The sequence below is a fragment of the Peromyscus leucopus genome, chromosome 4 (assembly GCF_004664715.2).
Source record: "Peromyscus leucopus breed LL Stock chromosome 4, UCI_PerLeu_2.1, whole genome shotgun sequence".
Classification (NCBI taxonomy): Eukaryota; Metazoa; Chordata; class Mammalia; order Rodentia; family Cricetidae; genus Peromyscus; species Peromyscus leucopus.
In genome coordinates this window covers 88,891,622-88,913,086 of record NC_051066.1, presented here as the reverse complement: position 1 = coordinate 88,913,086, position 21,465 = coordinate 88,891,622, and the positions used below count along the sequence as shown (strand labels likewise).

Sequence of the window (21,465 nt, the reverse complement as noted above, 5' to 3'; positions counted from 1 at the left end):
GTCCTGGACTCAGTTATCTCCATCACATTATGAAACTGCCAGAGGCTTGCTTTCCCCTTTCCTCATTCTCTCCTGAGCTTCCAGCCTGTGTGTCATATAATTTAATCAATAATAACTAGAAGAAAACATCTTGATGTTGGGCTCATATATCCAAATCTTAGTTTCACAACTCCTCATAACTGGGACACCTTCAAACAACTTTGAGGGCCAATGAGATGGCTCAGAGGATAAAGAGACTTGCTGCTAAGCCTGACCATGTGGACTTAATCCCTAAGACCCATATGGTGGAAGGAGAGAATCAACTCCCAAAAGTTCTCTAATCTCCACACTCAAAAAATAAAAAGTAACAAATCATTGGTTTAAAAATAAATAAATAAAATCTGGGTGGGGGCTTGAGAGATGGCTCAGAGATTAAGAGTACTGTTCTTCCAGAGAACCCAAGTCAATAAGCTCAAAGCCACCTCTAACTCCAGCTCCAGGGACTCTAACATATAAATCACTGAAAAAACAATCCTCAGCTTTTATCATTGTAACCCAAACAGTCTCTAAAAGCTTCTGGTGTTAGCTGTCCTACACTAGGATTTGCCAACAGCTGTTACAGGTAAAGGAACATTCCGAGATGAGACTTTTGTTGGTGTTTAAGACAGGGTCTCACTATATAGCCTCTGAACACCCAGATAGAATTTACTGTGTACACCAGCCTGGCCTTGAACTCAGGATTATACTGCCTTGGCATCCTGAGTGCTGGGATTTCAGGGAAAAGAGCTATGCTCTGCTTCCTGCTTCATTTATTATAACTGCTTGGCTCCTCTACAAGAAGTCCAGAGGTGCCCACAAGCAGATCTTTCTCCCTGGTGTCTGGCTGACCCTGACAGGCACTGGGAGACGGTGAAAATGCAATCCCAGGGTGGCCCTGAGGTCCACCTTTAAGTTATTCTTGCTGTTTGGCAGCCCAGCACAGGCAGGATCTAAAGCTCATGACTTTAGGGACCATGCTTAAGAGAAAGAATTTAACAGTATTAATATAAAATTAGAGGCTGTGTAAGAGAGGAGACTTTACATTTCACCTTCAATGGCTTGTCTAGCTCTTTCCTCTGGCTTGGGTTTGTGTAATCATTTTGGTTATTGTCTCTTTGCTATTCCTTTATTTTAACGAGCAACTGTGCTCTGGATCTGGTTCTTCCACAAAAAAATGTAAAGTCTCACCACTTAGTTGTGTTCTGACCCAGCTGGCTGAACTCTAGCCTAAAATGGATAGCAGGAAAGAACCTCCAAATGTTTCCCAAAAGAGCATCCAGAAGCCAGAAGCAGAAGATTCAGAAGTCACTGAAACTTGAAACCAACTTTTAGTTAAATGTGAAATGTCTCCTGCCCACTTGGTATTTAAAATGTCCTCTATAATAGATGTCAGGCTTTCAAGTGCTTTACCTCATTTAATATTTTCAGTTACCCTAGGATGTTGGTATTTTTCAAAGCTCAACTTCTCTAAACATTGTTTTTTGAAGTCACAAAATAAGACAGAGAACTAGTATTTGTGGGTTGACACCAAAATCCATCACCCTCTAAGGCGCTGCCATCCAACATCCTAATTTCATCCTACTGCTAAAACATGACCTGAGCCCTGACCTAGAATGGGCTTCTGTTGGCTGTGATGACCTTAGGAAGGTGACTCCATGACACTGAGAGCTCAGTCCTGTCTTTGCATTGGATGGGGTGAGATGATCAACTCTTTGGGTCATCTTGGCTCATGAGAGTCAATGGTTCCATTGAACTCACTCCTTTACGTTTTAATCACTGTAGTTATAAATGAATTTACATCATTCTTATTTAAACTTTTTTTTAAGTGCTTGTGAATCTAGAATCAGAAAAAAAAAAAACTGTTGGCATTTATTCCTGATTTACACTACAATCTATTTAATTTAGAATACAATAGGCCCTGAGCTCATGTTTGTGGCTGACCATTGTGTGATTTATGAACAGAGGGGCCGGTATTCTTCTGGAAGCAGAAACAAACCAAACAGGCACTATTTCATCCTAATGGGAGGTGCAGTCACACCACTGCTTCTTGTCCACTCTGCTTATATAATTCACAAGAGCACTCGGCACAGTTTAACAGACTTTTTCTCCGAGAGGGCCTGGGTGTGCAGCACCCTGCCAACTTCCCCATTAGTTATGGAGAAAAGCCATTTGTATTCTGAAATTGCATATCAGCCAGGCAATCACCACACAGAAATAGCCCCCATGAAAAGAAAGCAGTGCTATATTTGAAGCCTTAATCATGTGTATTTATAGGCCTGGGTTTAGTTCTATTTGAAAATTTTCACATTATACAGTAGCATTACGATTACCAACACACTCAGAGTGAAGGGATGAGACGTTTGATCCACTTACCTTTCTGAGTAACTTAGACCTAGTCATGAAGAATCTTTCTACTCACCCTTTACTGAATGTATTTCAAAAGTCACTTTAGTCACCTCCTAATATTATTTAGGGGGCTGGAGCACTATGGCAGCTTTCTCAATTCATAAAAAAAATATGAAAACTTATCACTAGAGATTCTGCCTATGTGCCTAAGGCATTGTCTTCATTTGTTTCTCTATTGCTATGATAAAACACTGACCCAAAGGAACTTGGAGAGGAAAGGGTTTGTTTGGCTTATAGGTCCATCATGAAGGGAAGCTGAGGCAGGAACTGAACCAGAGAGCACAGAGGAATGCTACTCACTGATTTACTTCCAGGCTCACATTCAGCTCTGTCTCATACAGCTCCAGCCCACCGGCCTAGAAGTGGCACTGCCTACTACGTCTTGGGCCCTCCTCCATCAATTAGCAATCAAGAAAACATCCCAACAGACATGCCCACAGCTCAATCTGATTGGAAGCAATTTCTCAACTGAGATTCCTTCTTCCTAGGTCTAGTTTACATCAAGTTGACAAAAGCTAATCAGTGCAAGCATGCTTTCGACACTGGCATCTCTGATAGCTACTGTTCCCCATCTCCTAATCACCTGTGCTGGTGATGGAAGGCCCCAGGGAGCAAGCACCTGAAGGAGGTAAATAAAGAATATGGTAAGAAGGGGAAGCAGCATAGAGGTCCTGATTCAAGACCTGTTCCAGGGTGTTCAAGGGAATGAAGGGGATAGGAGCCAGAGAGAGAACTGGACAAAAGCATAAACTGAGAGGTATTCTTTTTTTCTGACAATATCCCGTAGTCTAGTCTTTCTCTGAGTGTTTTGAGTCACTTACCAAACTTGTGACATCTTCAGCATTTCCCAAAGGTCAGCTAACTCAATATGTTTCCCTTCCCAGCACTACCCTCTACTTTGAAGGGAGTCAGCCTTCAAATCACAAATCTGACCATATCATTCTCCTCTATAGCATGCTCAGTAACTTTCATTCCTAGAGAACAGTGTCAAGAAGGGGGAAGACACAGAACAGGTACATTTTGAGTGAGGAAAGACCACAGATGGTGATGACGATGAATGTTATGATGATGTTGGTAGTAGATGAAGTGATGTTGGTGTTGGTGGTGTCAGGGATGACATTTACTGATCTCTTCTGCAGTTTTGCATACTGTGGCCTGTGTTTCATGCAATTGAATGAAACAATTGGTTTCTCAAGACTCACAAGACTCTCATCACCCTGTGATAGCCTCTCTTATACAAATGATAAAAATTTAAGTGTAAAGAAACATGTCAGGGTTTGCACAACCAATAAAGGGTAGGACCAGCCTTGTAACAGGATCATTGAGCACAAAGCCCACACTGAGATTGGTTCACACATTGTGATTGTTCCCAGAAAGGTGTAGACTGGACGTGGTGACTAGTGTGTACAACTGTGTGTGAGAAACCACATGTCAGCTCCGGGAGTATGCAAAGGGGACAGCTGTGACAACACATGATATAGAGGCCATGTTTATCTGTCACAGACATGTTTTGTGGGCCATTTGGCTTACTCTGGCCTCTTACATGAGTGAACATGCTCATTTGTCTTCTGGGAATAAAATTTCAGAGAACAGAGGATGCTGGCAAAACCTCACATGTCACCACCAGGTGAACCATAGTTGCCCTTTGCCATCCCTGGTGACAGCAACACTGATGGCCAATGTTTGTTAAGTAAATCAGCATACCCAGCCCACAGTGCACTGAATCTGTGACTGCTTTATTAGTAAAACAAACAATGGGTTCACCTACATGAGTTCTGAAGAGAGAGAAAACCCAGTTTCTCCTTCTTGTTTTTTTTTTCCCTGACTAGAGAGTTGGCATCAGAAAAGGATGAATGACTGCCCAGCGCTGCTGACTCACCACTCAGCTGTGACTGCCACCAGCCAAGAGGGGGGCATGACTGGCATCTGCACAGTAGCTGTCTCCTAATAAAATGGTAGCTGCTGGGTTCTGACTGCTCAAAGGTCTCTCCTGCTTCTGGTTTGTCACCCAGGCTCTTTTGGGGGTTCCATTCTGCTAGTCATCCCCAGTACTCAGGGTATATATACCCTGAGCATAGAGGTTTTCAGGTTCTCATTGCCCACCCCAGACTCACCCCAGTCCCCGCTTTGTCTTCAATGCCTTTTTTTTTTCCCTCCTGAAGCTGTGTTTAACCATTCCCGAATGGGATGACCTGTCATTTCTCATCTCTTCTCCCTTCCAAATGAAATGTTTTCTTCTTTCCTATGTGTTACAAAGAAGGGGTTCAATGGCATTTTAGAGTAAGAAGGACAGAGTCTGAACCCCAGCAGCCTTGACTTGAACCAGAACTTTTGCAGGGGGTTGTTGTTAAAACAATCTCTCCATGTGTAGCCCTGGCTGGCCTGGAACTTACCCAGACCCATCTGATGTGTGCTGGCTTTAAAGACATGCACTACCATGACCAGCTTCAGCACAGACCTTTAAGGACCTTTCAGTCCTGAGCCGCTATGATTAACTCCTCCTGGAGCCCTTGGAGGATAACTTATACCACTAACATTTGATTACCAAGAGAAAAGCATGCTGGACCCACATGAAAAAGATACTCAAATGTGGAGAGGATTGATAGAAAGCTCAAAAGCTAAGGTCATCTGCTTGGTGTGGTGACCTGCTTCCCAAGGAATTTTCACCTACATTTCCCTTTGGTTTGTCTTGGTTGGTTGGTTTTGTTTTTTAGGAAAAACAAACAAACAAACAAACAAACAAACAAACAAACAAACAAAAATATTTAGTGGTAAAGTTTAGCACATTCCAGCACCAAGAATGGTATAAAGTCAAAGCAGCAGGGACATCTGGGTGACCCACAGTGTCTCACGGTGAAGAGGATGAGGAGGGCGACCCATAAAACAGAAGAGCCCCCTGGCCTCAGACAGGGCAAAGCCCAGAATGGCATAGGAGAAGAGCTGCTGCCTGAGAGAAGGGTTCCTGACATAGCCGATAATCAAGTTACCAAACACTGTTCAGATGCCAGCCCCTGATCCAGTCACACCAACTGTGGAAGGTCCAGCAACGATAAACTAAGCTGATGTGTCAATGTCCCAGGAGACAACACTGGTCTGGAACTCCCATGTGGCAGCCTGGAGAGGGGAGAGAGCTGCTGGAGGAAGGCTGTTGAGATGGGGTGTCTGGTCTTCTCAGTAGGGAGGCAGACACAGGCCTGATTAGACCCCTGGTACAGGAGCAGATCAGAGCTGGCGGATGACAGTGCCTTGGTGCCTGGCATCTTTTCAGTCTCCCAGCTCTAGCCCTTCTCACCTGTCTTTCTGTTCTGCAAGTTTTAGAGTCTTAACAAGGCCTCAGCTAACATCTCACCAGGGGCTGTTAACCTATCACATTCCTGTTCTGAAGTAGCTGCTGGATATTGTCCTGCAGCTTTGGGTATTGCTCAGGATTGATAGTTGGTACCTAATGTCTTGGACTATTTTCTGTTGCTATAACTGAATGACACTGCAGAATGCAATCAATTTACAATCTTGGGGCTGGGAATTCAGAGGCATCTGGTGAGGGTCTTCTTGCTGGTTGGGATCCTGTAGATTCTGGAGGTAGAAAGAGGCATCATATACAAGAGACAGTTACAAACTGGATTTTATAGTAATCTCAATCTTATAACAACTCATTTACCCCTTAATTGACTAATTCATCATCCCACAAAGAGATGAACCCATACAAGAAGAGAACACTCATTAATCACCTTTGAAAAGCCACACTTGAGGCTGGCTGGGAATGTAACTCAATGGTAGACCCCTTGCCTGGTATGTATAATGCTGTGGCTTCAATTCTTAATACACCTGATGCTTGATGCTTCACAGTAGAGATACAAGCTCAATATGAGTTTCAGTGGCAACTGTATCACCTACTGATACAAATGCTCACACACATTCAACTCTTGAAGATGGGAAAATGATGCTTGAGTACCCTAGCTTCTTTTGGGTGGTTGGTTTGTTTTCATTAGTTGATTAATTAATTCACTCTCATATCTGGAAAAAAAGAGATGCCATTTCTAGAATATAATCACCTTTAAAAGCGGGGGGAGAGAAAAACTTCTGTTTCCTTCATAGCATTCCACTGTTTGGCACTGTCTGTGAAAACCCACACAGCTTTGGAAGGAAATCAATTAAAAAGAAGTTGTGTAAGGAAACAGCAAGGTACTGCATAGAAGTTTCATCAAACAGAGGGAATTTTACAAGGAAATGGTTAAAGTCTTTTCATTTCTTTGTCTCAGGAGAATGGAATGAAGTATATGAATGGAATGAAGTATTCCCGGCTGCAAAGAAAGAAAAGAACCAGGCGCCTGTTGGGGACAGGAAGCTGCTAGCCAGTAAAATGTGGTGTTTGAAGATAGTGTTTAAATAAATACATACCAAGAGAGCAAATCTTGAAAACATGATGCCTAGAGAAAAAAGGCAGCCATATCTAGGCACAAAAGGCAGTGATGATTTGTACCATGATGGTGAAGCCAATACAGGTACTGTCACCCACCCAACAAATGCTGTGTTACTGATAGTTTTATAATGAAGCAGAATGGAAAGCTGGTCCCAAATTTTTCTTGACTCCTTTTAAAGTTGAAATGTGGGTTCTCATTCTCAGAAAAATTACTTCTCTATTATCTTTAAATTTCCCCCAGAATTAAGAAATGCTTTTAGGCCTAGTTGAAGGTGGGTACAGAACTTCCTTCTCTGCTATAGTCTAAATAATGGTATGCCTCCAAAGTTACTATGCTGAAACTTAACATCCAGTGAATTAGTTTAGAGGAGGGCCAACGGGAGGTAATTAGGTCATGAGGGTCCCACCCTCATGTTTAATGTTTTTTTGTTTTGTTTTTAAAAAGACTCAGAATGAACATCCTAGGCTAGAGGATGTAGAAAAAGACACCATTTATAGAGCAGAGACTGATACCTCTCTAAACACTGAGTCTACTAGGGTCAAGTTTGATCTTGCATTTCTCCAGTACTGTGAGAATTAAGTTACCTCCAAATCATTCCATCAATTTTGTTATATTGCCTAACTAGATGTAGACCATCTGTCTTACATTTCTGGTACTGTGATAAAAAACCATGACCAAAAGCAAAATGCAGAGAAATCAGTTTATTTGACTAATAGGTTATAGAACATTATAAAAGGAAGCCAAGGCAAGAACTAACACAAAGATGATAAAGGAACATTGCTTACTGGCTTGCTATCCTTGTTTTCCTCAGCCTGCTTTCTTATGCAACCCAGGATCACCTGCACAGGGCTGGCATTGCCACAATGGACTGGGCCCTCATGTATGTGTAGCCCATACTCTGCAGGTTCTCATTTCCTCTTTATTTCCAACACTTGTGTATTGCTGTCTCTTGAAGACACTGCCATCGACTACATTTAAGAGTGTGTCTTAGCCGGGCGTTGGTGGCGCACGCCTTTAATCCCAGCACTCGGGAGGCAGAGCCAGGTGGATCTCTGTGAGTTCGAGGCCAGCCTGGGCTACCAAGTGAGCTCCAGGAAAGGCGCAAAGCTACACAGAGAAACCCTGTCTCGAAAAACAAAACAAAACAAAACAAAAAAAAAAAAAAAAAAAGAGTGTGTCTTGCTCTATGTGGTAGATTGCCTGGTACTTCACCAAAACAAGTTGAAAGTCATCCTGTACATTGTCTGCTAGAACTAAAAGTCTTTACTTCCTCTAGAGACTTCGTCTACAGAAGCTTTTACCTTGCTTCTGGACAATAAACATTAGAAAAGTAAAACATCTATTTTTTTTTCATTATGTTGAGATTTCCATTATAACACCCTTGCTTTAAAAACCATTGTCCCGAATCTATTAGTGGATAGGCCAAGTTATATAAAAGAGACATCTAAAGGCATATAACAATTATCAGTTGATGTCCTAATCCTGTACCTGCATAATGCTAACTGAGCAACATACTGCCCAGTTAAGCATTGAAAAAGAAAGCAAACACTGACGTGAAAACCAACATGTCCTCTGGGAGGCTGACAGATGGCTGTGCCATCTTCTATTCCTGTTCATCCTTTATCTTCTGCCTTATATTTTTCTCTTGTGTTTAGGATCCATGTTGAATTCTTCTCAAAATGTTATATTTACCTTGTTTATTGCATTTTTAGAATGCTTTGGTCCTAAATAATTAAAATCAGAAGAGCCAACACAAAAAGAATGCAGTTTAATTTGTGAGATGAGTTAAATGCCTTTGAAGACAAGGAAAACCCGAGTTAAAATCAGCTACTATTTATACTTAGTGATCTTGTGCACACGTGATGTTTAGAAGCTCTTTATCTACTTTGGGAATTTCCTGACTGTTGTAAATTTAAACTTCCCATGATATCATCACACTGAATTTCTCACTTGCACATGCATATTTAAAGAAGGGAAAATGGCACCCAAACTGTGAAAGTCACATCACTTAGGTGAGAGGTGTGCTTTTGTGGATGACATGTGTTAATCGGGAAGTGAGGCTGCAATATCCTTACTGTAATAGAGGTTTCCCACACATGACAGAGGGGGAAGCACACTGAAATATATATAGGAATGCTTATTAGAAAACATGTATATGTCTGTCTGAGGGTTACTATTTCTGTGATGAAATATCATGACCAAAAACAACTTGGGGAGGAAAGGGTTTATTTGGCTTACCCTTCTATATTATAGACCATCATTGAAGAAGCCAGGACAGGAACTCAGAGTAGGAATCTGAAGGCAGGAGCTATTGCAGAGGCCGTGGAAAGAGGCTCCTTATGCTTGTTCAGCCTGCTTTCTTATAGAGCCCAGGACCACTAGCCCAGGGATGGTACCACCCACCATGGTTTGGGCCCTCCCACATGAATCATTAATTAAGAAAATGTCCTACAGTCTTGCCTACAGTCCAATCTTATGGAGGCATTTTCTTAGTTGAGATTCCCTTCTCTCAGATGACTTTAGCTTGTGTCAAGTTGACATAAACTATCCAGCACAATGTCTTTGAATTTTATGAGAAAAATGTATTTTCTAAGTCTCAGATGTAGCTTTTCTCTAATACACAGTACATTTTCAATGGTTTATTTCTTTTTACATGTGTATTGTAAAATCAGGTGTATTATGCTGTGGGATGGTCTGTATGTCAAATTACTCTGATTGGTCAATAAATAAAACACTGACTGGCCAGTGGCTAGGCAGGAAGTATAGGCGGGACTAACAGAGAGGAGAAAAGAAAGAACAGAAAGGCAGAAGGAGTCACTACCAGCCACATGATAAGCAGCATGTGAAGACACTGGTAAGCCACAGCCATGTGGCAAGGTATAGATTTATAGAAATGGATTAATTTAAGCTATAAGAACAGTTAGCAAGAAGCCTGACATGGCCATTACAGTTTATAAGCAATATAAGTCTCTGTGTTTACTTGGTTGGGTCTGAGCAGCTGTGGGACTGGCAGGTGACAGAGATTTGTCCTGACTGTGGTACAGGCAGGAAAACTGTAGTTACAGTATTGCCTGAATGTATATCTGTGTGCCACATGCATGCAGTCTTGAAAGAGATCAGAAGAGCATATCATCTGGAACTGTAGATACAGACAACTGGAGTGGGCTGCTGTGTGGGTGCTGGGAGTGGAGTCAGGGTCCCTTGCAAGAGCAACAAATATTCTTAACTGTAAACCTATCTCTTTAGCCCCAAAGTTTATTTTATTCTTCATTATGTGGCACATGTGGCTATGCACATGTGAGTGCAGGTGCCCAAGGAGAGCAGAAACTGCTGAGCAGCAGAGGTGGGTCCTCTAGAAGAATAGAAAGTCCTCTCTACCTGACCTATCTCTTCAACCCCACAACATACATTCTATAGGGTGGCTTCCCCCAATATCTTTTATTGGGTCAATAGTTGGTTCTATAGTTGGAAACCTCGTGATACAAGAAATCCCATGTTCATTGATGATTGAGAGGAAAAGTGGCACACTAATTGGCATGTTATTAGACATCCAGATGATTATACCTGTGAAAGAAGCAGAAATTATTCCCAAAACCAACTATTTACTATTTTTTTGTGTGTGTTTATTTCAAATACACTTTTTGAGTCAGGCGGTGGTAACACACGCCTTTAATCCCAGCACTTGGGAGGCAGAGCCAAGTGGATCTCTGTGAGTTCGAGGGCAGCCTGGTCTACAGAGTGAGATCCAGGACAGGCACCAAAGATACACAGAGAAACCCCGTCTCGAAAACAACAACAACAACAACAACAAAAATATGCTTTTTGGATAACCTAAGACATCCTTCTCTAAAGAAAAAGCAAATTTGAGAAAAAAATTGGTTTAAGTTTTAAAATGCCTTACTTATAATTGAACTATATTGTTCAAAACAGTCAAAGAAGTTGTGCTAAGTGGCCAAAAAAAAAAAAAAAAAAAAAAAAAAGTAACCATTTCATAGTATCCTAACACACAAAGATTGAATGTCTCAAAGAACCACTGAAAGGTAAAAGTGAGTAGCAGAGCTTGTGTTGTGAGTATGTCTGAGGTCCTGGGCTTAATTACAAATACCAAAAAGTTTTCTAACAAAGTAGAAGAAAATAGAAATGAAGAACACATTGTAAAATTCAGGAGACTCAGAAAATAAACCTAACTTCTGCTCAGCTTGTTTGGTATGAGCAAGCACAGTGTTTATATATAATTGATATCCAAACATGGATTTAATTTTTATAATTTTTAAAAATTTGTTTTTATTATTTTTAATTATGTGTATGGTGAGTGTGTCTGAGGATTGCATCTGCAGAGGGTAGAGGCATTGGATTCCCTTGGAGCTAGAGTTTGCAGGTAATGGTAAACTGCCCATCACGAGTGCTGGGAATCGAATTTGTGTCTTCTGAAAGAGCATTACATGCTTTTAATCTATAAGTCATCGCTCCATCCCATAATGATTATAATTTTTAGTAAACTTAGTTTCCCTGTCAAAAGGAGGGGATAATTTGAATGCAAAAAAATTCAGTCTGCAGAGATTAACAATCTGCCTAGTGTGCACATGAACTGTAACATGTTTTTAAAAATCTTCTCTTCACACCAATGACCATGATGCTAATAGGCAGATAGAGTTAAAAATTCTGGAAAGTATCCATGCTGAATGATACATTTACAAAACATGAGATTTGACTTCCTATCTTGAAATTCATTTCTTCCCCTGTAGTTAAAACAGGCTGATTACTTAGCTACTGAATTCACTGTCCATGCATTGATTTTTAATACTAACTTCAGAAATTGATTCAATGAAGAGGACAAGAAAAAATAAAATTTTGCTAAAATAATGTCTAGTCAACTTAAAGCACCAACATTAAGTTAAAAATTATAACTGTAGTAGAGTGTAGGCGGTGGCTTTTATTATTTCAGTTTTTAGCACTAAATGCCCAAAATATCTACCAAAATTAGCATACCAGAAATAAGATCATATGGTAAAACAACTTAGCTTCAAATCTTACTATTTTATACCTAAATGTGGGAGATCTTTATCACAGTAGTAAATAGAAGAAAAATGGGTCATGAAATTTCCTACAAAGAGCCAAATGACTATTAGAAACAAGAGAAATGATTTACCCACATCCACCATTTCTTGTTTACAAAGGTGCATGTGGTGGTTTGAATGAGAATGACTCTCATAGACTCATATGTTTGGATAGTTGGTCTCTAGTTGGTGGAGGAGTTGTATCATTGGGGTGGGATGTGAGGTCTCAAAAGACATGTGCCATTCCAGTGTTTCTTTCTGTACTTCATGATTATGTCTAAAAACATGAGCTCTGAGTTACTGCTCCAGTGCCATGCCTGCCTGCCTGCTGCCATGCTCCTTGCCGTAGTAGTTAAAGACTCTATCTCTCTGGAACTCTAAGCCCCTGTAAACTCTTTCTCTTTTAAGTTGTCTTGGTCATGGTGTTGAACCATTCATTCCATCCCACATTTTCAAAACCTTCTAATAAAGATGTAACTCATAGCTTTATCCCTAACCAAATGTTCTCCACTAAGTAGAGATATACTGACATAGATTCCATTCTGCTTAAATAATGTTTTTAAAATGCAGTTCTTTGCATTTTCTCTTTTCTTCTTTAATTTGTTTCTTCAATATCTTAAATATTTTATTATAACCTCTAGGAGTCCACCAAGTCCTACCCTACACTGAGCCCTTCTAACATGTATGGAACAGTAAGTTTCCAGCAAGCTAGATTTCCCACATTCTCCTCCAGGGTCTAGCCTGGTGAGTCTTCTTTACCTCTCTCATCTACAAACCCTTACCAACCCACAAGATCTAGCCCAGATCCCAAATCCAAAGACTATTCTAGTCTAGCTACATACACTTCAACCAATTTCTAGGCTTCTCAGAACCCACCCTACCTATTCACCAAGCCACAGGCACCTTCCATGTTGCATCCAACCTTTCTACCCAGTAAAATCGACCTCCATACTCAAGGCTTGGATCAAGAGGCACACCCTATGCATCAGACCAGTTCCCTTTTCCACATGACTTGACTCCATCCAAGCCATTTACATCCTCTAGGCCCCTCTTTGCTGCCTGAATCTCCTCTATCAATAGAGGCTTCAAACTAACAAAAAAAGTCCACATGCCAGATCTCATCATAAAACTACAAACAGCATGAAAAGTCAAACCAGCATCCTTTCTTCAAAACTTACCAGTTTTGTAGAAATGTTTGTCAGTGAGAATTACCTATATGAACCACAGGGCACAGAGTTTAAAAGAACAATATAAAGTTTGTCAAAGAATTCAAGGAACTTAAGGAGGACACAAAGAAATAACTCAATGAAATTAATGAGAAATAATTTGAGGAGACTAAGTAGCTGAATGACGCCCAAGAAAACACAAACAAAAGGCTAATGGAAATAAAGAAGACGAGAATGGAGATCAACAAGAAGATAGAAATATCAGTGAGTACTCAAGCTGGAATGAAAATAGAATTGAAAAATCCAAAAACTCAAGTAGAAAACCCAAAGAAAAACCCTACAAGTACAAAGAATCAAGTAGAACTCAAAGATAATATAGACAATCTAGACCAAATAAGCAAAAAATACGAAAATTTTAAAGAAAACACAGTAAAGAAATATAAAATTAATGTGAGACTCCACAAAAAAGCCAAACCTTTGAATTATAGGCATAGATGAAGAAGAAGAATCCCAAGTCAATAACATAGACCAACTCTTCAACAAAATCATAGAAGAAAAGTCATCCAAACTACAAAAGACATAGGCATACAGAAACAAAGAACACACAGAACACCAAATTGACAAGACTGGAAAAGAAAACCCCATGGCATCTCATGGTTAAAACATTAAATATAGATAACAAAGAAAGATGGTTAAAACATTAAGTATATGTAACAAAGAAAGATGTGAGAGAAAAAATGCAAGTCACATATAAAGAAAAACCCAAAATAACAGCTGATTTGGAAGTGGACATAAAGCCAGAGAAGCCCGGACCAATGCATTCTGCATCTTAAAAGATCTAGACAGCATAATCTAATATACCCACCAAAATATCTGCCATAATGAAAAGAGATAGAAATTTTTCTCTGATATAAAGAGCTTAGAAAAATTTATATCCAACAAACGAAATGTAAAGAAAATACAGGAAGCAATATTTGAGCTGAAGCAAGGAATAACACAGTAGAGGGATTCTGGAAAGAAATACAAAGCCATAATTAAGTACTATTGCACACACAAACAACCACCAAAACCCAACAACACAATATTCTCAATTAACACACATTTTGAGATAATAACTTTAAATATTAATGGCCTTAAGTTCCCTAATCATTAGATACAGGCTGGCTGAATGGATCAAGGAAAAAAATATCTATTGTCTTCAAGAAATACATTTTAGAATAAAATGATAGACAAAAGTAAACCAATCAAATGGGACCAGGAAGCAAGCTGGCATTACTCTCCTAATGTGTGACATAAAAGACTTTAAACTAAAACTAATAAGAGATATCAGGAGAATTCTAATTTTAATTGAGGGAACAGTTGACCCAGAAGACAATTTTATCCTAAGCATATATGCACAAAACTCTAGTATAACCTGTTTCATAAAAATTGTACTACTGGACCTAAAGACACAGATTAACATCAATCCATTAATAGTAGGTGATTTAAATTTCCCTTATCGCTAATAGACCAGTCATTAGGATAAAAAGCAAAGAGAGAAATATCAGACTTAACTGACATCACACATCAAATGGACTTAACAGATGACTACAGAATATCCCACCCAAGCGCCAAAGAAAACGCATTCTACGCAGCAGCACACAGAAGCTTTTCCAGAAGAGATCATATCCTGGGACACAAAAGAAATGTTTACAAATTCAAAAAGATTGAACTGACTTATTGTATCCTATCTGACCATAATACAGTAAAACTTGTATTTTGACAGCAAACAAATCTATAATAAATAGACAAACTCATGGAGATTGAACAACTCACCTCATTACTGAATGATGAATGAGTCAAAGAATAAATCAAGAAAGAAATAAAAATAAATCCTGGAACTCAATGAAAAGGAAACAACACAATAAAAATCTCTGGAACACACTGAAAAATATCCTATGAGGGATATTTATGGCTCTAAGAGCCTACTTAAAAAATCAGAAAGAGTACAAGTCATGGCTTAATGATGCAACTAAAATAATTTAGAAAAACAAGAACAAACCAAATCCAAACCCATTCAATTGCAATAATAATAATAATAATAATAATAATAACAATAACAACCAGAGTATAACTAAATAAAATAGGAGCAAAAAAAATACAAACACTCAATGAATATAAGAGCTGGTTCTTTGAGAAGGACTGACAGGTCCTTGGCACAACTAACCAAAAGAAAGAAAGAAAGAGAAGACCCAAATTTAAAGAACCAGAAACAAACTGGGAAGCATTACAACAGACACCATAGAGATTCAGAAGAGTATAAGGGAATCGTGGTGATATTGTGTCCCCCAATGTATTGTGCACCCTGATAAACTTATCTGGGGTCAGAGAACAGAACAGCCACTAGATAGACATAGAGGCTAGAAAATGGTGGCACACACACCTTTAATTCTAGCATTTCAGAGGCAGAGATCTGTCCAGATCTCTGTGAGTTCAAAGCCACACTGGAAACAGCCAGGCATGGTGACACACGCCTTTAATCCCAGAAAGTGATGGCAGGAAGCAGAAAGGTATATAAGGTGTAAGGACCAGGAACTTCGGGGTTTTTTTTGTTTTTTTTTTGTTTGTTTGTTTGTTTGTTTGTTTTTAAGCTTATAGGCTTTTGAGTAGCAGGTCAGCTGAGATCCATTCGGATGAGGACACAGCGGCTTCCAGTTTGAGGAAACAGGATTGGCTAAGAAGTTGGCAAGGTGAAGTTGGATGTAACTTGTTCTGTTTCTCTGATCTTTCAGCATTCACCCCAATATCTGGCTCCATGTTTATTTTTATTAATAAGACCTTTTAAGATTTTGCTATAGGGAATGCTTTAAACCTGTACCCTATTAAGCTCGAGAACCTAAAAAAATAATGAATTTCTATATTCAGCCAAATCACTAAAATTAAATCAAGAATAAGTCAACAACCTAAACAGACCTGTAACAAATGAGGAGACTGAAATACTAAGAAAAAGCCTTCACAGCAGAATTCTACCAGACTTTCAAAGAAGATCTACAGCCAGTGCTTCTAAAACTATTAAAAAAAATAGATAAAGAACAGGTACTCCCAAACTCCCCTTTTATATAACCAGTATTACTCTAATACCAAACCAGGTAAAGAGAGAGGAAAAAAATAGAAAACTACAGGCCAATATCTCTGATGAACATGGACTCAAAAATGCTTAATAAAATACTTGTAAACAGAATACAGACACACCTCAAAAAGATAATCTACTATGATCAAGTTGGCTTTACCCCTGAAATGCAGGGATGGTACAACATACACAAGTCAATAAATGTTATAGACCACATACATGGACTTAAAGAACACATGCCTTATTGGTAACCAACAGGTCTCTAATTGAATTTAAGACCCACTCAACAAAAGGGAAATCATGTCTGGTCCTGGAAATCTAGCAGCTACCCATGGCTAGAGAAGTCACTTACAATCACCACTTTACTAAATCAATATAACAATCTAAACATCTGTCCTACTCACAGACAAGTGTAGTCTTCACCATTATCAAGGAAACTGCTTTACAACATATAAAGACCACTACAAAAATCCACAACCAATCAAAATGCAAAGTTGTGGAGCCTAGTCCCAGTGGATACATCTATAAAACATTCTCTCACCTGCAAGGTTCAGGAACATTGCAGAAGAAGGGGTGGAAAGATGGTAAGAAGCAGAGGATCAGGGAGTGTGCTGTGTGTCTCCTAGTCATGTCAGAAGCTACATTCATAAAACCTCACCAGCACGTCTGTCTAAACATGAGTTGAACAAAGACAATAACAGCAGACATACTGAAGTGGATGGGGGAAAGCCCATGAATCCTGAACGCTACACAAAGAACCACAAGGAATGCTGAGAGCAGGAGAAATAGTCTTCCCCACTGGAAAAGAGTATCAATTGGTTATCCAATACCAAGTAGTCAGCTCTGAAAACATACATACAGCTAACAGTATAAACTGAGCAGTTTATATTTAGGAACATATATGTGTATACATATATGCATGTAACAGCAGTTTATGATAATAAGGCCATGGTTTTGAAAGAGAGAAAGAAGGGAAATATAGAAAGATTTGGAGGTCTGAAAGGAAAAGGGGAAATGATGTAATTATACTATAATCTCAAAAGTGAAAGTCCATAAATTAGACTAAGAAACCCTAAAAACCAAATGATTTTTAAGGTGGTTCTCTGTGATGGTTAACCTTCACTGGCAACTTGACAGGATTTAGAATCACCCTGAAAACCTATATTCTGCTATGTATATGAAAATGTTTCCAGAAATGTTTAATTAAGCAAGGTGGACCTATTCGGAATGTGGACAGCACTATCCCAGGGGGGAGGTTGCTATTTGTACTAGCCTTTTGTACTGGCCATGCAGTTTAACAATTTAAAAATCTTGCCTGGCACAAATATGTGATAGAGAGAATATTTTCTTTAATTTTGCCAAATACAAATAGACTAGATATTGTAACTGTAATTCTTGCTCAATAACTGCTTTTGTTATATGTAATTTTACTATGTTAAAGCTAAAACCTTTCTTTTTGATTAGACAGAAAATGGGAAGTGCTGTAGAATGTCATTCTGTATGCTGTGAATATGTATTGTCTGATTGGTTGATAAATAAAACGCTGATTGGCCAGTAGCCAGGCAGGAAGTATAGGTGGGGCAAGCAGACAAGGAGAATTCTGGGAAGAGGAAGAGCAGAGTCAGGAGTCACCAGCTAGACACAGAGGAAGCAAGATGTCAAGGCAGAACTGAGAAAAGGTACCAAGCCATGTGACTAAGCACAAACAAGAATTATGGGTTAATTTAAGTGTAAGAGCTAGTCAGTAATAAGCATGGGCTAATGGCCGAGCAGTTATAATTAATATAAGCCTCAGTGTGTTTACTTGGGGGATGCAAGTGGGAGGTCAAGACACAGGAAAACTTCCAACTATAGTCCTCTAACCTTCACTTGCCTGCCGTGACACACACCCACACCCCACCAAATTTATATAAATAAACATGTTTTTTGAAAGCCATCCTAATGAGAAAGCAAATGAAGCTCATTTAGCTGAGGAGAGCAAAGGACTGTCCAGTATCACAGTCAAAGGCAAGTAGAGGACTATAGAAACTTTATAATGGAGCAAAGGAAGGCATCACATGTGCTCTATGTGGAGGCTGTTGGCACAAGTTGGCTTAGGCTGGGCTTACCAGACACAGGAGATCTGATTTGATTGATTTGGAAGCATGTGGTCTTCTATGGCTGGTTCTGAGTTGGAAGCAGGAATTGAAGAAAAGGTATGTAATCTGACAGTCATTGGCTAATTCTCTGCTATTCTGAGATTACTGCTGGAAACCAAATTTTTTTTTTTCTAAAATAAATAAACTGAAGAACTGGGTCAGAGTTTTTATACTCATAGATGCTCTGGCTACTGTATACGTATATATTCAGTCTTTAAAGAGTCAAACATTTGAATTGGTAGTAACCTGCATCAGACATGAGGCTGGCTGAAAACTGCGTGGATTCACTGCAATGTTAGCCTATGAACTGTGATCCCTTCAGTCATACATACATGGGAGACAAAGAACAAACTGATGTGAATAAAGAAATAAATGGAAGGGAAACTCCCAGGAATCTACAAGCATGACTCCAGTTAACACTCCTAGCAATAGCCAGTATGTAGCCTGAACTGGCCATCTCCTATGAATAGGCAAGACTTAGAGGGGATGGATTGGGACACCAACCCAGCCATATAACCTTCAACCTAAAGTCTGCCTGCCTATGGATACGTTGGGGTAAGGGTGATTGAAGGAGTGACCAACCAATGATTGGTCCAGCCTGAGACCCATGCTATGTAGAGTAAGCCCACTCCTGACACTACCTGGAGCACCAGGACCAGAGGCTGGATGGCCCAGAGACCTAGGACAGAATCAAATATGACTGGAAAAAATATCAATGTAATGATGCTTAATGATATTCTGCTATACTCACAGATTTGTGCCTAGCCCTATTGTCATCGAAGAGGCTTCATCCAGCAACTGATAGAAATTGATACAGAGACCCTCAGCCAAACATGAGACCAAGCTTGGAAAATCCTGCTGAAGAGAGGGAAGAAGGATTGTAGGAACCAGAGGGGTCAAGGACATCTCATACACACACACACACACACACACACAAAAAACAAAAAAAACAAAAAAAACAAAAAAAAACCAGAAACCCAAACAAACCCATAGAATCAACTAGCCTGGGCTCATAGGAGCTCACAAGGCCCAAACCAACAACCAGGGAGCCTGCATGGGACTAACCTAGGTACTCTCTATATATGTGAGAGTTGTGTAGCTTGACCTACTTGTGGGACTCCTAAGAGTAGGAGCAGGGTCTGTCTCTAACTCTTTTGCTGGCTTTTAGGACCCTATTCATCATATTGAGGTGCCTTGCCCAGCCTTAATACAAAAGGAGATGCTTAGTCTTGCTGCAACTTGATATGGCATGTTTTGTTGATATCCACAGGAGACCTGCCCTTTCCTAAACAGAAATGGAGGAGTGGATGGGGCAGGGGGCAGAGGAGAGGTGGGGGCAGGGATTGGGAGGAGAGGAGGGAGGGGAAACTGCAGTTGGGATGTAAAATAAATAAATTTAAAATAAAAAAAAAAGAAGTAAATGAAATGACCCAAGGCTTCCTTCAACACTAAACTTCTCAAGACCTCTTTGTAACCACACACAAATGAGCCTTGAATCCAGAAAACTTCCTCTTACCAAGTGTTAAGAGTCTTCAAAATCTATGTTTGGCTTATCACTTGAGTGAGAACATTATTCTCTGCCTTATTACATACTTTGCTCTCTTTAGCCCACGCCTCAGTTGGTACCTGAGAAACCTCACTGTTGTACCGGCTTTTGGCAGCAAGGAACTACCTCCTTCACTTGAGGTGTGGGAGGAGTACATGCAGACAGATCATCACTCTATATCAGCTGCTGGTGTGGAGGTGGACTCCCACTGCTGAAGCTGATTTGGCTGGGCATCTCCTTTGTGTGAATAAAGCATTGATCCATCCACTGCCTGTGTGAGTCTTGTCTCTCTTGGTGATCTTGAACCACAGAGTGGGTTGACATCCTGACACTGCTATTTCTAGAAAAGTAGTACTCCCCCTCTGCAGGTGGCAACAAATGCTTCTCCCTTGACAGCCATCATCAAGGAAATCTCACTTCAGAAAGAGGAGACTTTGATATAAGAATAGGAGCCAAGCAGAGGTTGTAAAACCAAGTTTCTAGAATACTATCAGACACAGAGTAGGTAAATGACTGAATGGAGGAAATGAGGTGGTGGGATGAGGAGTGCACCATCCCATCCAGAAACTTAGGAAGATAAGAACCACTATTGGATCTGGGTTATACGTTTTCAAGACTCAAGACCAGAACCTATGCACTATTACTAGGATAAAAGATATGAGGTTTTATTTCTTGTTGGTCCATTATAAACCCTTCTCCATATGGGAGCTGGAGAGATGATTTATCAGGTAAGGATTCTTACAGCTAACCTGATGGCCTAAGTTTGATCTTAGAAATCTGTGTAAAGGTGGAAGTTGTCTTCTGACTTACACACGTGTGCAGTGGTACACAAGCACTTGTGCACACACACAAATACAAAAACACACCAAATAAAAAAGTTTTAAAATTAATTATTCACATTTAGAAATGAAATTTCTACAATCAGGAAGGAAATTGTCATCATGACTAGAAATTAAATAGGTCTGTGCCTACCTAGCAGACAACACCATAAGCCACAACCTCATTAAGATTGGTGTTCACTTTCCTTCAGGAGACTTCTGTCTTAGTTATTTTTCTATTGCAGTGACAAAACACCACAACATGACAACTTATAAAGGAAAATGTTTAATTTGAGGCTCACAGTTCTAGAGGGTTAGAGTCCATGACCATTATGGCAGGAAGCATCAACAGAAGGCAGGTGGGCATGGCACTGGAGCAGTAGCAGAGAGCTTACATTTGACCCACAAGCAAGAGGCAGAGAGCTAACTGGAAATGGCATGGGCCTTTAAACCTCAAAGCCCAGCCCCAGTGACATACTTCCTCCAACAAAGCCACACCTCTTTATCCTTCCCAAATAGCTCTACCAACAGGGGACCAAGCATATTCATATTCAAACATATGAGCCTATGGGGGTCATTCTCATTCAAATCTCAGTCTCTGTAGCTGTCCATGCTATTTTTCTTTAAGAATGCTGCCATATATATCTTTGTACACACACACACACACACACACACACACACACACACACACACACACACACTTTAGCTCCTTCCCAGAGTCTTCCTGTGCCTCCAGGAGAATGCCACAGTTCGTTTGTTCCTCTAGACATACTACTTTTTTTTTTT

General features: G+C 39.9%; 1 long non-coding RNA gene across 1 annotated transcript; it reads right to left on the bottom strand.

Annotated features, from left to right (window-relative positions):
* Positions 1–5,162: 5,162 nt before the first annotated feature.
* Positions 5,163–19,171, bottom strand: LOC119086169. The gene is made up of 3 exons (XR_005091374.1): positions 19,067–19,171; positions 18,286–18,343; positions 5,163–5,997 (listed from the first exon to the last, which is right to left on the bottom strand). It is a non-coding gene; the product is annotated as an uncharacterized LOC119086169 (long non-coding RNA).
* Between the last annotated feature and the right edge of the window lie 2,294 nt (positions 19,172–21,465).